This window comes from Nannobrachium achirus (genome assembly GCF_963921795.1).
Source record: "Nannobrachium achirus genome assembly, chromosome: 12".
NCBI classification, from domain to species: domain Eukaryota; kingdom Metazoa; phylum Chordata; class Actinopteri; order Myctophiformes; family Myctophidae; genus Nannobrachium; species Nannobrachium achirus.
The window spans coordinates 10,755,623-10,770,852 of NC_137832.1; the positions used below are offsets into that span (position 1 = coordinate 10,755,623).

The 15,230-nt window shown below is 41.8% G+C and overlaps 1 long non-coding RNA gene across 1 annotated transcript; it reads right to left on the minus strand.

Annotated features, from left to right (window-relative positions):
• Nucleotides 1-1,636: 1,636 nt before the first annotated feature.
• LOC308295892 lies at nt 1,637-6,918 on the minus strand. The gene is made up of 6 exons (XR_013962593.1): nt 6,823-6,918; nt 5,393-5,496; nt 5,163-5,242; nt 4,542-4,657; nt 3,428-3,535; nt 1,637-2,703 (listed from the first exon to the last, which is right to left on the minus strand). It is a non-coding gene; the product is annotated as an uncharacterized lncRNA (long non-coding RNA).
• Between the last annotated feature and the right edge of the window lie 8,312 nt (nt 6,919-15,230).

A 15,230-nucleotide genomic window follows, 5' to 3' on the forward strand; every position in this document is an offset into this window, starting at 1 on the left:
AAAGGGCTGCATAAAGCATGTATAAAAAATATAAAATGCATAAAAACAAAAAATAAAAAATAAAAATGTATTTAAATTAATAAAGTATTCTGGGTGCTGGGCGCAATGTTTTTGTATGCTTAGATAGGTTAGTTTAGTTATATGCGCTTCTGGTCACAGCAGTGTCCAAGCTGTTAGGCCCGCGGAAACAAATCATCCTCACCGATGATTAGGAGCCTTATGGATTCTAAAGCATTGCGTGTTTTGGGGGGGGACCCGCGTGGGTCCTTTCTTTGGGGGTATCGGATCATGTGTCCACGGAGAGCTTAATTCACGATATAACGTTATATATATCGTGACCCGCGGTACACTGATCCGATGGTAGAATCCATATGCCACTCCTAGGTTCCGCTTGAAGTTTAGATAGTGCTGCATTTATCCATGCTTGCTGCTTATTCCATTATGCTATCTGCTGCTCATGTCATTAGTTGCTGCTGTATTTGCTGCTTATCTCTATGTGCTATATTGCTGCTTGTATGCTTTCATTCTTGTCAATAAAGCCCCTTCAACCTAATGGTCGTCCCTCCTGAAATTGAGCGCAGGAAGTCATGACGTAGCTAGTTCAGGAGGGGCGAGTCAAGGGTTGACAGCGCGCCGGGGGGGCGGGGGCCAGCGGCCTCAGCCCCCCCCTTTACCCAGAGTACATTAGACCTAGCTGCACAGCTATAGTCAGTTGCTAAGCTCAACGCTGCCCCACCGCCATCCCCAGCGTCCACCTCAATGGATTATGCTTATCCCCGCTGGGGGTATCGGATCATGTGTCCACGGAGAGCTTAATTCACGATATAACGTTATATATATCGTGACCCGCGGTACACTGATCCGATGGTAGAATCCATATGCCACTCCTAGGTTCCGCTTGAAGTTTAGATAGTGCTGCATTTATCCATGCTTGCTGCTTATTCCATTATGCTATCTGCTGCTCATGTCATTAGTTGCTGCTGTATTTGCTGCTTATCTCTATGTGCTATATTGCTGCTTGTATGCTTTCATTCTTGTCAATAAAGCCCCTTCAACCTAATGGTCGTCCCTCCTGAATTACCCTAAGACCACCTTAAAATGCATTAGTTAACCCCACTAGGTCCTGTTGGACTTTTAATGGCCAATACATGTTTATTACTTGAATAGGTATTATACACTACGCTATAAACACAAATCACTCAATGCTGACAGCTGGTCAGCAGTTGGTTTAATAATGTACACATACTTAGGCCTACACAACATTTTGGACAAGTAAGATACAGACTTGTCATAATACATTGTTGCAGCAGACACGGTACAGTACACAACTATAAACACTGTAGCTTTTGTTGTCATTTTGAGTAAACGGTGTACATATAAATAAATTATATTCATATCACTGTTTTTCTTTCAGTGGTAGAACGTGTTTATTCTCTACTGTTCATTTTAATTTACAGCAGTATATTTTAAAACCAAAAATACATTAATAACCACTACAGCCATACTTCTATTTGAAGTCCATCTATGACTTAAGAAAACAAAAATAAAGCACTCAGAGCAGAACACATTGACTGAACTTTGTCATTTTTATTTTTTACAAAATACACAACTGTAGAAAAATTCGAAGTACGGTGCTTCAAGTGGCAATTATGGTAATAGTTTGTCTTCTGCATGTTTAGGTAATCTCACATTTCTCAATACTACAATAGTTGAAAAACAAGGTGCTTTGTTGTAATAAAAGCCAACCGGTTTCGACCTTCATGCGGTCTTCATCAGGGCAGGTACAAGTGTCAACATCTGACACTAACCTACCCTGATGAAGACCGTTTGAAGGTCAAACATGTTGGCTTTTATTGCATAAATAAAGCACCTTGTTTTTATTACCTCTCCTCATGACTTTCTGAGTGCTCGGATCACTCCTGGTTGCTCTTAATGCCATCCTTTTGACCAGACCTACTTTTTTTTACATTTCGGCGTGTATTTTGTAGTCCAGTTCCCCTTGTCTCAAACCTTTCAGAAGACATCACTGTTTGTAAAGGACTATACCAAAGCACAATGTGTTTGCCTGGCTTTAAAATATAGTTTCTCTCGTTCTCTGATCTGTTAAATTTCCCTTTTGGAAGTCTAATTCTTTGAACTTGAAGAGACAGGAAGCATGTTACTGTTTGTTTGTTTATAATCAGTTAAACCCATGTTAATGCACTTTAAGATAATGTTCTTAAAGGAGTAGTTCACCCACAAAATGACTTTTTTTCTATTGATTAGTCACGCCATGGAGACTAGAGTTCAATAATATTTTTCGTTTTTTGTTGCATTCCTAAGACAAAAATGTGATAACAATAAATGTACCCCCATTCGTTCCGGATGGGGACCCGTTTCGACGGGTCCCCATCCGGAATCAGGGGGGGTAAATTTACTCTAAAAATATTATTGAACTCTGCTCTCCATGGCATGAGTAATCAATAGAAAAAAAGTCATTTTGTGGGTGAACTACTCCTTTAATGTTCTGTATCCGTCTCTGCCCTGCTATGCCATTAGAACATTTGCTGCACTATACATGAGATGTTTATAAGAAAATAGGCATTTTTGAAGGCCATTGAATTTCAAAATTAACACAGACTGAGCCTCGGCGCTCATGCCCTCGTAGAAGCCTCCGTCGTCCAGCCACTGGGACATGTGGCTGCAGCTGGCTGGGTAGTGGGCCTGGGGGGGGAGGGAGGGGGGCAATTTTTAGATTTTCTGTTACTTTTTACACACCATTATAATCAGGGTTCCCACACATGTTTACCAATTAATTTCCAAAACCTTTCCAAAACCTTTCCAGAATATTTAACCCAATTTCCAGGACTATATAACAATAATTCAGCTCAATAACAGGTCGCTTACTCCTATGCGCAATGCCCAAAGACAGGTAGTGTATGCCAGTGGTTCTCAATCTTTTCAGGCTGTGACCCCCGAAATAATCATGTTTTAACTGGGGACCCGGCACCCTGACGAGCACTAAGAGTTGAGGAATTTTGTATAACACGGTTCTATTGTGAAAATAGCCGATCTACATGCTTACAACGCCTTGAGGCGTTGTGAGCATGTAGATCGGCTATTTTCACAATTTCTGCCTCTAATATTTGACAATTTGTCCAATGTTTAATTTGTCATTTCAGAGGTATTAACAAAATCAATAACCAAAGACAATGCATAGCTATTTTTCCAGGACCTTCTGGGACCCTTGATAAATTCCAAAACGTTTCCAGTACTGGAAAAATATTTTTCTAATTTCAAAATATTTCCAGGAATTTCATGACCGTGGGAACCCTGTATAAGGAATAGGGACTGGCAAAATGTGATATGATGTTTAACTGCAGTTTATCAGTTTCACACCAAGGAACATTGACTTGTTGGGATGCTATAAACTTTCTCAAGACATTACCTTTAATTGTGTACACTTTTTCCAGAGATATAACTAGCTCTGCCTGTTCCACGTCTCTGGAACATAAAGGCGGTGTCCATATTTTCAACTCCTTGGTCTCCACGAATCCTGTAACAGAAAATATGGTTAAGTCTAACCAAGAACATCTGCATAAGTGACCGATAGCAGAGATTGTCTGTATTGGAAACAACTGTAATGGCTTAGAGAGTTTACCGTGTAGCATTATGGCCAAATTAACCCATTCAAACATGAGAAATATCATTTGTCATTTTAGATGGTAGTATATTGCATATCTTGTTCTCTCTGTCTTTAATGTTATTTAAAGCAGCCAATTATTTTGAAGACCCCATTTTTCATTTGATTACTCCTCAGACACATTTCTTTGTTGTCAGTCACTGCTGCACCAGGCAGAAACCCCCACCAGAAGGATATAGAGCCTTTGTCCTACTCCTCCCGGCCAGGGGTACCTGATGACAGGTGCCACCCCAGCCCGTAAAAATACATGCAGTGACTATTATCACCCACCCCCGAACATGGGCCAATTGTAACCTCGCCCACCAGGCTTTCTGAGAGAAAGCCTGGTGTTTCGTTCATAACAGGCCGTTTGGTTTCCACCTAAAGCGCGGAAACCACTAGAAGAAGCGGCGTCGCTTTGATTTGGTTCCCTCCGTTTGTTTCCCCAATCCCAATTAAAATGCTCAAGTAGCCTTGTGTAGTCTTGCCAGTCGCTAACAGTTGGACTAAAAGATGCATATACCAAACATTTTTTTCAAAGGCAAAACTACTCCGCATCACAGAGTTTATTAGGTAGGTCCTAAAAGTATGTCCTTGAGCGCAGGGGAATTATTTTGGGTTAAAACTGTTTCCGGTGGATAGTTCCGACCAAATTGTAGTCCTTTGAGTACTACAACATGACGTTTTGTGGTTTCCGCTCCAGACCGGTTACAAGCCCGAAAAGTGAAGTGATCCCAGACTAGGGCCAATTGAGTTAGCACAGATGCTGTGGTGGGCACAGACTGTCAGTCCGTCCCTCTGTCTAAAAAGGCAATACCTTTTAATAACTTAACACCTGTAATACCTGTATAAAGGTGTGTTTTTGAGGTGTGAATCGTACCCGGAAGGCTGGAACAGCAGGACCAAGTGATGCGTGGCTGGGACCCGGGACAACAGGACCGACCGTTGTGTGACTGGGACCCTCAGCTCAACCTGAGACTGCTGTCTTCTGAAATTCTTGATTTAAATACAAGAATACTATCAGAACTAGGGCTGTCACAATTATTACATAATCGCCTAATCGTGATTATTTGACATTATCGCAATTATTTTGTCATAATCGTGAATGTTGAAAAATTTCAGAAATAGTGGAAATAGCCGATCTACAAGCTCACAACGCGTCGCGATGCGACGCGTTGTGAGCTTGTAGATCGGCTATTTCCACTATCAATGTTATTTTTTAAGTAGTAAGTTGTCAAATATGTCAGTAATGTATTTGTATATTTAGGTTATGTGTCATATCTACCATATGCAACTTCAAAGCCTAAAAGCCAAACAGAAATGTAATTATCAACGACAAATACACAATTAAATCGTTAATCGCCAATTATTTGAGTGACAATTAATCGTCATGTAAAATTTCATATCGTGACAGCCCTAATCAGAACCTCTGCAGTAATTGTAAAAACAAACATCACATTAGTGAAACGTAAAGGCATGATTAAGTCAAATGTATTCGTACCCATCTCCACAGAAGCTGGCATGCTCATCTATGTCCCCTCTTGGAAATGTTACACCACACAGTGGACATGGAAACATTTCCTGAAAGGACATGAATTTGGATTAATTTATTATTTCATATCATTTAAACATCACAAGATAGCAAGGGAACAAAATATCAGATCAAGTACAGAGCAACATTCAAGTTTACCAAGTATCCAGCGAAAATGTATTATGTGTGGCAGCTATTACCTCTGCATGTGCCTACTGTCTGCACTGCTGGGGCCCCATCCAGCATCTGAAGGTGCTGCTGGGATAGTCGTCCCCTCCCTCCATGTCGTCTTGCTGAAACATAGCTAAGGAGATATTGGGACATTTCAGCAATATCGTCTACATCATCCTGCAAAGAAAAATGTTTTGTTGAGGAGCTTCTGGATTCGAAAATTTATAATTTTTAAGGCCAATCCATTAATAAATACACAACACAAACACAATGACTAGAACTACTCAGAATTTGAGTCATTTTGTCCCATATAGACATACAGTACAATAGATTGCCACAACATGCAATAACAACAACATACATCACTGTGCATCATGATTTGTGATGGAGTATGTGCCATGCTCCACAGACCACGTTAAACCCAGATTTTGATCTAACAAGGGACTTAAGTCATTCTCCTTCTATGTGGAATGCATATCCTATGAAGTGGAGACCTCCACTTGTATATTGTTGCCTAGTATATTTATGTATGATGATGATTTGAGTATCCTGTGGACCCTGACTTAAACAAGTTTGCTTGACTTATTCAGGTACTTGTTTTTGGTAGTCCGGAACATGTACTGCACTATGCAAACAGAACCAAATGGAACCAAATGGACCCTTTAGTCTACACATTGACCAATACCAGCAATGACAGTATACAAATGAAACCAAATGGACGCTTTAGTCTACATCAGTGGTTCTCAACCGGTGGGTCGGGACCGCCAGGGGGTTCCCCAAATTATTGTGGGGGTCCCCAGATGATTAAGTTAATGTGCAACATTGTTTTATCTCTCAGCAGTAAACAAACCAACATAAAGTTTAAGTGTATATAGAGGGTATCTATACATTTCTAACGTGACCATTTAAGGATTTAATACCTATGAAATAAAATGAATGTAGCCAATATTGTCCATATTGTCAAATATAAAATGCAGAAATTGTGAAAATTGCAGATCTACATGCTCACAACAACGCCTCGCAACAATAGAACTGTGTTATACAAAATGTAATGTCTCAACTCTCGTCAGGGTGGGGGGTCCCCAGTTAAAATATGATTATTTTGGGGGTCGCGGCCTGAAAAGGTTGAGAACCACTGGTCTATTGACCCATACCAGTAACTGACAGCTAGTATACAAATGGTACCAAATGAACCCGTTGGGGTCCATTTGGTTCCATTTGTATACTGTCAAAGCTGATTTTTGTGTTTGAAAAACACTGCCGTAGTGATTTCACAACTAAATCAAATGTGATTACACACCACCGTGACAAATACAAACGCTCTGAAAACCTAATGTTATGTTATCGCCGAGTGAGACTGTTACACCAAAACTGTTGACTTGACTTATGAATTCTGTGACCTACCGTCGCAGAAACGCGACCGAGTATACACGCAATGAGTATTAGGAACTTTGCTCACCTGTATTGCAGACATGTTGTTATGTGGGGACTTTATCCTGGAATAAAATCCATTTAATACGACGCACAGAGTTGATCCTTCTAGGAGGAGGACCACCCATAGAGCTATAATAATAAGGGACCACCATGTAATAAAATGCGTGCGCCTTCCTGTGTCGGCGTCATGACGTCATGACGTCATGTTGTGACTGTCATTGGCTGGGTAGTCTGTCAATCACCGTGAGCTTCTGTGATTGGACTGGACACCCCCGGTCCCGCCTCCGCTCCCCCCCGCTCCCCCCGCCTCCCTTCAAAACCAAATCCTTCAGGTTCGAAACAAAATCCTTCATCCTTCAGTCAGGAGTTTACAAGGTTTTATGCAGGGAGAAAAGTGCCAAAATGTATATTCTGAAACTGTGTTTATGATGAAGTTGACACTCTGAAAATGTGTTGGCGAAACTCTAAAAAGTGATTTGTATCTCTGAAGAAATTCTGCCAAGACATTGTACAGAGTTTCGAAATAATTTTTCAGAGATTCAATTTTTTTTTTCAGAGATTCATTTTTTTTTTTCCAGAGATTCAATTTTTTTTTCGGAGATTCAAAACCATTTTACAGTCTTGAAATACTACTTTCAAGGTTTGGACATTTGGCATGAATCTAATCCCATATGGGCCTGTCCAACGTCCTGGTGTGTCATGTGACCGGGTTCTATCCTGCTCCAGTGAGCGTCACATGGACGAGGAACACCCTCAACCTGACTGATGACATCACTGATGACATCACTAGCAGCGTCCCCCAGCTCAACCAGGATGGAACCTTCCAGCAGTTCTTCAGACTGATGTTCACTCCAGAGCAGGGAGACGTCTACAGCTGTACGGTCAACCACCAATCACTGAGCAGCCCTGAGACCAGGTGGTGGGGTAAGAACTCTGTTCTCATAGACACTGTTAATACATAAATACTGTTAATAAACACTTATTAACTCAACACTATTTATAAATCAACGACCAATCACTGAGCAGCCCTGAGACCAGGTGGTGGGGTAAGAACTCTGTTCTCATAGGGGGAATGGTGATGCAGTCAGTAGCACTGTTTAAATAGGGTTATGGTGATGCAGTCAGTAGCACTGTTTATAGGGTTATGGTGATGCAGTCAGTAGCACTGTTTATAGGGGCACGGTGGCTTGGTAGCGATGTCGCCTCACCGCTGGCAGCCATTTATAGTCTCTGCTCAATGAGCCTGGATTGTAGGACTTATGGGCCGTTTCTCAAAGTAAATACTTGGGAAGTAAAGCCTTGGGTCCTTGGTAGTTCAGCCTTGCAAGTTCGCATTGGGAGTAAGAACTTCTGAGGACGGGAGGACGCAAGTCGCTGATTCTGGGATTGGAACAGTACTTACTGCAGCGTACTCGGTGACGTCACCACCTCAGCTCGTCTTCTGTGTGGATATGCCCAGAGCAGATTTACAAGCTAACAAGCTAACAAGCAAGCCCGATCGGACAGTAATGGCGGACGACTGAAGTGAGAAGACGCGGGCGTTACAAAGCAAGGTTTGTTACATTCCCACAATTGTTTACCATATAGCCAACTTAATGTATAAAGCTTCATATTGTTGTTAAGATGTACGTTTGTGAAGCACTGTTGTGTACAGCTTCGGGAATCGATTGGTACGTTAGCAAGTTAACTGTTCCCTAACATTAGCAGCCCAAAGTACATTGCTAACACGTTAGCTGGCTAGCTATGTAGCAAACACAAAAATGCGTTATTATAGCTAGGAGGACAACTGTTATCTCGGCAATTCGTCTTTTTATGCAATATCACAAGTGAGTGTTATGGTTCGGGAGGGGGAACTTAATCGAGTGAACTGAGGTTTTAGCTAGCCTAGTAGGCGCTCTGCCAGGAAGCAGGCTCAGATACAGGACCAGCAATTCCAATGTTCTACGAGGGCTCTTCTTCAGTCTAAATAAACTAAACTACTTCACTACTCCAGGGCTGTATTAACCATTGGGCCAGTAGGGCCGTTGGCAGGGGCCCTTGGCTCTTAGGGGCCCTTGGGGGAACTGGGCCACATGGTCATTAACAATTTACTAAAGTTAAATGTATAGGGTAATTAAAAATCAAATGCGTGGGTCCCTCCTCTGTTGTCTACAGGTGCTTTCTTTGCCCACAGATGATCATCATGGCTTAAAATCTGAGCTGGGTAGTGCGAGTCGGGAGGGAGGGGGGGTTATAGTGGAGGGTCGGGGGGGCCCTAATAAATTATAGGCCAGGGGCCCTCACTGGGGTTAATCCGTCCCTGCACTACTCGCCTAAACAAATGTAGTTTTACGTTGTTGAAAGTCTGTTCTTCGCGGTGGGAAACCTCTCAGCACCCCACCCACTCTGTAAAATACATTATTTTTGTCATGAAATAAAATGCATCCAACTCAACCGTGCAGTTGAGTGGGCTATTATTTCCGCGTTTTCTGCGGGAGTCGAGGTGGATGATTTTTTTTTTTTCATGACAAAAATAGTGTGTTTTACAGAGTGGGTGAGGTGCTGAGAGGTTATCCCACCACGGAGAATAGACTTTCAACAACTCAAAACTACATTTGTTTTGCTGAGTAAATCATTAGTTTTGTTTAATTTGAATGAAGTCAAGCCATCATACGACAGTGGAATTACTGGTCCTGTTTGTGGGCCTGCTTCCTGGCAGAGCTCAGCGCTCTGCCTGGACCAGAGCTAACGATCAGCTAGCGTAGCTAGCTAACGTTAGTCAGTCCACTGTGTACTAACTAGCCCATGTGAGCTAACAGTGTTGCATCAGTTTAACTGCCGACGGACCAAGTGGCATATTTTAAACCTTGGCAACGTTAACATTTGGTCACGTAGTTGTCGGGCTGTGGGTCGGGCCAGGCTAGGAATTAATATATGGATTATTTTGTTTACCGTGCCATATTCTACCGGCGCAGCGTATGTTGTCTCACTATAAATGTACAGGCTGCTGTGTGTGTGTGTGTGTGTGTGTGTGTGTGTGTGTGTGTGTGTGTGTGTGTGTGTGTGTGTGTGTGTGTGTGTGTGTGTGTGTAGCTGCACCTCCGCCTCCTCAATCAGCGCGAGCCTCAGTCAGTTCGACGTTTTAAACTACCCACTGAGCAATAGTCGGATATTAGACGACTAGTTATTTTTTAGCCATCATTTCAACCAGCTAGAATCCGGTTATATTCACACCGAAAATATACTTTGCAAATTATTCCATAATTCGATAACTATTTATTAAAAAAACAACATTAAGGTGCTTAACTGATCTCCTAATATTGGACTAACATAATTATAACATCCGTTGATCATTATTAAGTATAGTTTAGATCTAGCCGAGATTTAGCCGAACGTTTATATTTACACCGAATTTAGACAATTGAAGTTAATCCCTGTTTTAATACATATTTATTTAAAAAACAACTGTACGTTGCAGAACTGATAGCCAAATATTGGTGTAAAATTATTTTAATAGCCATTCATCAGTCATCTGGACGGTCTGGGTGTAGTCGTTTTAAATACAGCATTTCAACGACTATCTTTAGACCATGTATTAAATAAAGTTATCCTTGGTACTAAGGCGCGGACGAGTGTTAATTATTACCGTGATTGTGTGTAGTCATGCACTCACTGTAAAGTGGAAACGTCCAGACAGCAGTCTACTCTGAATTACATTTACACAGTCAAACACAGCCGCGGCGCCACCCCCGCCGCCACCCCCGCCGCCACATCATTCAATACGTAGTGATTAAACAATATAATTGTAATCGCTATAGGCTTATTAGGCGCCCAATACATTTAGTTTCCTCAACAATGCGCACTACCCTAAAATGAACACAGGTGGGCAATGTCACCTTTTAATACCGCCAGAAAGACTAGACCATCATATCAGCATTGATGGCCCAATGGATAGCGTTGCCGACTTCAACGCCAGAGATCACTGGCTCGAATCCTGCCGTCACCTTCCTTTCACTACTTTCGACGGCCGCTAACGGCGAAATGTAGCCGACTTTTAGCAGTCTAATAGTGGTCTCGTCTAAATATAGTCGTCTAATAAATTTTCATTTCTTGACCATTTTTAACCCATTTCTAGACGCGTCGTCTAGGTGACATATAGACGGCTAATAGACGGCTAATAGACCTAAAAATGCTCGGTGGGTAACGTTAACATTTTGTACTGCTGCATCTTATTTCATTGTATTATATGTTTGTTCATAATGGACTCTGTGTTTATGTTTCAGGTTGATCCATGGACGATTTTGTGAAGTCAAAGCTGATTGAGTGGCAGCTTTCTGGACTGATTGAAAGGTTCAGGGGTAAGCTAATTTATCATCTTCATACTTCAGGTATTGTGTTATGGCAGCCACTGTCATCATTATGTGCCTGCTATATGCTCTGTACAGTAGCTTGCTACCAATGCCTCAGTGTTTAATATCGATTGATCTGTAGTTAAATTGTAATGGTGAACTATAGTTTACTCTCTACTACAGGGGTGGGCAACATTGATGATGGAATGGGCAAATATATGTCCTCAATCACTCTAGCAGGCCACATGCATATTGCTCGACCTGTTTTGAGCCAGTAGATCTGCTATTTTTGTAATTGGAAATCTAAATGTTTTGCTAATTTTGAATTTGAATCCTGAAAAGTAAGATTTTTTTAATGATATTTAGGCTAACTTTATAAACTTAAATACATTGGACATAAAACAGACAATATCATTTTAATACTTTAATATTTTAATAAGTCATTAAGCCACTAGTATAAACTGAAGTAATTAAAGCAGGTGAAATCAAATCAACAAGCAGGCCACATTAAATGAAAGTGCTGGCCGCATGTGGGCCCCGTGCCGGCAGTTGGTATACTATTGGTTTAATTAACTGAACTGTGTGTTCAGCTGCACTACTTCCTGAAAGGAATTCTATAGGATTCATTTATTATTCAGGAATAAATTAATCCTATAGTATCAGACAAGGAATATTCAAGACCACATCCTTTCGGGAAGTAGTGCAGCTGAACACCAACCATGCACAGAGCCTTCTGCCTTGCCATTGTTATGGCATGGATGGCACCCTAATATCTATTCATGAGTTGCAGTTTTAGTCCTAGACCTGCCATGTTGAGGACCAACACAGGTGTTTCAAAAGGGTTTAATTAGCTCTACTGCATTGAATCATATGCATTATAATGAATTAATGTATTGTTAACACCTGTGTGTTGGTCCTCATCATAACAGGTGAATAACAAGGAACACACAAGCTCTACAGAGCTGGTCACTGTAGTAATATTTTGTGTTCTGTCTTTCAGACGAGGCGATCGATGAGGAAAGCTTCGGGTACCTGGATCTCCCCACGATCACCGCCTTGATCCCCAAAATAGGAGAGAGGCTCAAATTCATTAAAAATCATAATGAATTTGTAAGTAGTGTGTTCACCTTGATTTAAAATACCCCAGCTCTACTGAATCTTTTTCACTCCTTCAACCCCAGCTTGTACTATTCTAAAGCTCTAATGCAGTGGTCTTCTAAAATTCAGACGGACTGACAGACTTTACCCTTCACCTTTTTGTTTAGAATTCAGATGAATGATGGGATACGTTTGCTTTAAATGTAAAGCTCGAATTCCTGGGGATGTGAAAAGCCTTTTTACCCATTTACGAGCGGTACATCATGTTAATCATGCCTCAACATATTTCCAGTGTTCTGAAATTGGCTGCGGTAGAACATTCAACTACATACGATCTTTCCAAAGACACTTACAGCAGCATGAAAATGTTGAGGAGGTGAATAGTGTACCCGCTCAAAATCCAGTCCAGCCTGAGTTCCTTAATGTTGAAGGCCAGCCAGCAGAGGAAGTTGAGGAGCGGGATGAGATTGAGCCAGAGGGCGTTATTGATCGGGTAGCTCATGTTTTTAGCTCATTTGAGGTCTGTGCCTTCACAAACATTGTCTGGCATCAATTTGTTTGTTCAGCAGACTTCTAGTTTAATATCTGACCTTGTGGGTAGACTGCAATCAAGGACCATGGAAGTGTTCAGTAGTTTGGGACATAATCAAAGTTCAGAGGTAGAACAACTAATGGTGGAGTTCCAAGACTGTGCTGAGCCCTTCTGAGAATTAGACACTGAGTATAAACGGATGCAGTACTTTATCAAATCAGGAGGCTTCATTGAACCAGTTGAGGAAAGGTTTGGGGATGTTTCCTACATCCAGAGAAGGGCCTCTGCCACCGGCACTGTTAAACAAGTCGCGGTTCCTGACACTTTCCAACGTGTTCCACTTACACGTCTTCTAGGACAGGTCCTTGAAATGCCTGGCATCTTGCAGGCAATGCTGGACTGGCAGCAAAGAGATTGTGGAGTCCTTCAGGATGTATTTGATGGGGAGTTTTGCAAAACACACCCACTCTTCCTGAAAGAGACTTCCATTCCACTTCTTCTCTATAATGATGACTGTGAAACGGTTAATGTTCTAGGGTCAAAGACTGGAACCCCATTGTTGCAGAGCTGCAGCTACTAGAGAAAGAAGGCATCCACGTTAACACCCCTACATTTAAAGGCGTTGTTAAGTTCTCGCTTGTGCAAGTAGTGGGGGACAACTTGGGCTTAAATGCCATCCTTAGTTATTCAGAAAGTTTCTCTGCTAACCATATGTGCCGGTGGTGCAGAGTGCATAAAGATGTCACGGCGAAGCAGACATTGGAAGATCCAGCACAACTGCGTAATGTACACACCCATCAGGCAGATCTGGAACTTGCATGCCTTAAAGAGACACGTTTGAAGAGAGACAGCGAGTTCAACAAGCTCTCTTTTTATCATGTCACTGATAATGTTGCACCAGACATTATGCATGACAATTTAGAAGGAGTAGGTCCCCATGAAGTCAAGCTCATCTTGAGTTCTGTGATTGAACAGAAACATGTCACACTTGACCAAATAAATTACAGACTCACAAGCTTTGATTACGGCTTTTGTGACAAAGCTAACAAGCCCTCTGTTATTGGCAAGAATGATCTGAGAAACCCTGAAGGGGCCATGCGGCAGTCAGCAGCTCAAACGTGGTGCATGCCTTATTAGGCTACTGCCCATCATGATTGGTGACCTGATCCCAGAGGGAAACAAGGAGTGGGAACTCCTCCTACTCTTGTTACATTGCATGGAGTTCATCTTCTCTCCCTCTATTACTGTCGCTGGAACACTGTATTTGACCAAGATCATTGAGGAGCATCACTCCCTCTTCCTTGAACTTTTTCCTGAATTTCATTTGCGTCCAAAGCACCACTTCATGGTTCACTACCCACGAGCAATCAGAAAACTGGGACCCTTGATCCACTTTTGGTGCATGCGGTTTGAAGCAAAACACAACTTCTTCAAACGTGTCAGTCACATTACATGCAATTTCCACAATATTTGCAAGACAATGGCATATCGGCATCAGATGCACTTATGTTATAATTTTCTATCTGGCTCCGTATTGAGTCACATTACGGAGGTTGGCCCAGGGCCCAGCACATTTCTGTCCACCATGGACAGATTTAAAGAAATCCAAAATGGTCTAACCAACTTTCCTGTTTTCAGTGAGGTTTTGGTGCCAGCCTGGGTGACCTTCAAGGGCACCAAATACAGACCAGGCATGACGGTATTCCACTCCTACGACTCAGATGGTGAACCCCAGTTTGGGCTTATAAAATCCATCATAATTCTAGATCAAATGACAAACACACCAACAACTATGTTTGTTATGCAGAAGTGGGAAACAAAAGGTTTTGAACGGCACTTATATGCATATGGTGTGACCCATACCCAGACTTTTGCAGCTGTTGATCCAAGTAAACTACTTGATCATCATCCATTACATGCTGTGAAATCATACAGAGAACATGATGACTGTTTATACATCTCCCTTCGCTATAGAATATTTTAGAATAAATCAGCTGACATGGTGGTGGGTGGGGGTAAAGAGCTTAGGGGTAGGTAGGTATAGTAGCAAGCGTATGGAAGTTGTGTGCATTAGAGCAGGGGTCTTAACGTTTTTAGGCCAAGGATCCCTTAGTTGAGAGAGAGATGAAGCAGGGACCCCTACAACCTTTTCATAGATTCCATAAAGTTTCATCGTTTGACAGCACGATCATCAGTGTATTTTGGATTCATGTCAATTTGTGTTTTCAGACATTTAACCACTTGAACCGTCGGTACTTAATAAACTTGACTTTTCACTCTGTACTTGGTCTGCTCTTTTTCCCCTCTACAACAAACCTTTTAGCTGAAAATAGCTGATCTACAAGCTCATCGCCTCAGTGCGAGGCATTGTGAGCTTGTAGATCTGCTATTTTTGGCTAAAGTTCTCTGAATATGGACGACAGGGTTCAAGTGGTTAATATAAAAAAGGAGGGGGAAAAAGTCACACAAAGAATT